This window comes from Oryzias melastigma, linkage group LG21, assembly GCF_002922805.2.
Source record: "Oryzias melastigma strain HK-1 linkage group LG21, ASM292280v2, whole genome shotgun sequence".
In the NCBI taxonomy this organism is placed as follows: Eukaryota; Metazoa; Chordata; class Actinopteri; order Beloniformes; family Adrianichthyidae; genus Oryzias; species Oryzias melastigma.
In genome coordinates this window covers 14,417,248-14,419,292 of record NC_050532.1, presented here as the reverse complement: position 1 = coordinate 14,419,292, position 2,045 = coordinate 14,417,248, and the positions used below count along the sequence as shown (strand labels likewise).

The 2,045-nt window shown below is 38.3% G+C and overlaps 1 protein-coding gene across 2 annotated transcripts in view; it reads left to right on the top strand.

Moving 5' to 3' along the window:
- Window positions 1-2,045, top strand: part of LOC112137985 (collagen alpha-1(X) chain) — a 102,194-nt gene that overhangs the window by 76,706 nt on the left and 23,443 nt on the right. The window contains exon 1 of one of the 2 annotated variants that reach the window (XM_024260532.2): window positions 1,131-1,161. The exons of the other annotated variant lie outside the window; for it this stretch is intronic. The gene's annotated coding sequence lies outside the window, so the exon portion shown is untranslated. Of the gene's footprint in view, window positions 1-1,130; window positions 1,162-2,045 lie in introns of those variants that run through there. 2 annotated transcript variants of the gene reach the window in all.

The following is a 2,045-nucleotide window of genomic DNA, read 5'->3' as shown; positions in this document are numbered from 1 at the left end:
CACAAAATAAGAAAAGTTGTTTATTATGATTGTGTTTAAGCTAAAAAAGATAAATGGGGATATATTTTCCCAAAAAACATGTTCTTCTGTATAATGCTAGTTATTAGAGAGCATTTTACCAATTATCGCAGTATCGCAATATTATTGATATTGTGAGCCATGTATCGCGTATCCCATCGTATCGTAAGGTACCCAGTGATTCCCAGCCCTAACCAGGATGTTTGAGTGGACCACTAGTGCCTAGATGCTTTTTATTGACTCATCTCCTTTTTTTAAATCTTTTTATATTTTTTAAAATCCTGTGAACAAAATAAACTGTTATCATCCCCCCTGAAATGGTTGAACCTAGTTGACCTGACTCCTGCACAGCATCCGATCTCCAAAAAAGAGTAGGAACCGACCACTCGTGACAGTAGGTCCTTCCACATGTGTCTGGCACGTTACATTTTATGATCATGTTTTTGGACAAGCGTTGAGCAGAGAATTCGTCGTACCTCCAAATAGAGGCGGCCCGTGCAAATTAGACATAAATATATTTTTGGTGTGAACGCAGGATAAGGGTGGAATTAGGAAGAGCTGGCTCGTCTGTTAGCCTTATAGTTTAACAAAATATAGTGCCAAGCTCTAGAGCAGTAAGTGTGCGAAAATTCTGCCTTTAGACACAAAAACTTTGTCCAGATTTTGTGTTTGATGCAACTTCTTGTCCTCCTTTACTCAACGCTTGAGACTATTTCGGTCAGCAGAACAATCTGTTATTGACAGCACTGTGTTCGGGTCCTGTGTCTCCAGATTAGACCCACATATTGCCACCCTGCTATGACAATTTTTTTTTTTAAACAAACATAATTCATTGAGTCCATTTGAATATTTGCATTATTCTTTTGAGTCTGGAGGCAAAAAAGGAACATGAAAGTACATTTAAATTTTCTCTTAACGCACCTGGAAAAAACTCATCTTCCATTTGGTCTGTGCTAACATCCTCTCCTCCTGAGTTTGATGAGCTGTTTCTGGACTTGGTGCTCTAAGTAATTATCTGATTCTTTTGCTGAGCACTAAAAGTGTGGTGCAGCCCCTGCTTTACTAAGATGAGTCAGAGTGCAAGCTTGCCAGATTGAGATCCAGCTCTGCAGGACAGTACATTTGAGAGGAAACAGCTCTGAGGTAAGGCGGTGGGTTTGTGATTATCACGGTTAACTACTGCAGCATAATCTAAGAATCCACTAAAAATATTTTACAGAAAAAAATGGAGGTTATAAGACTGTAAAACATGGTTGTGGGAATCAGCTTTTGAATTACCTTTTGATTGTCATGTGTGTGATCTACTCTGTTACCTGTGTGAAAATTCCATTACACATTACAACCATTTGAAAGTTCCTATTTCCAACAAAATGGTTCTGCTCCTTTTTTGCTAGGGGTCATCTCTGTCTACAAATGCTTAGGACACCAAAAATCACAGAGGCGAAGCTTAATGCAGCTTAGTTTCATTCATTGTACAAGTTCTTCATCTCTAAAGGTCATGTCACACTGCCGTTACAATTTGCACATTGTCCACGTGTGTAATTTCAGTCTTTCATGATGCATGTAGGATTTATACGTAATTAAATAATAAGTGTTTCTTGTGTTCATCCTTTGACAATGTATGGAGATATCCACCAAGGGCCGCAACCAAATATTTACATGATATTCGCATGAATTTGGTTGCTCAAAATTATTGGTCTGTCGAGAATTATGCAGTTTGTGTATTTGACAGTTCATATGCATTTAAGTAAATCTTATGCAAATGTGCAGGATTTTTGCAAGATACATACTCAAATTTGTGGCTTTCCATCACTGTTTCATGCATATCCATAAATGTCTAATGGAGTTTTCACAAATGTAACACTGCTGTATAACTTTATATCATGTTTACAGTGCATGTGACGCACAAATCTAATAAATGTAGTAAGTAAATAATCTGGGGATGGTTCCCACCGGTGACCAGAGGGGGAGACAGAGTTCTGACTCCTGACAAAGGAATCTGAACTTCCTCCAGAGTCTTGGGACCA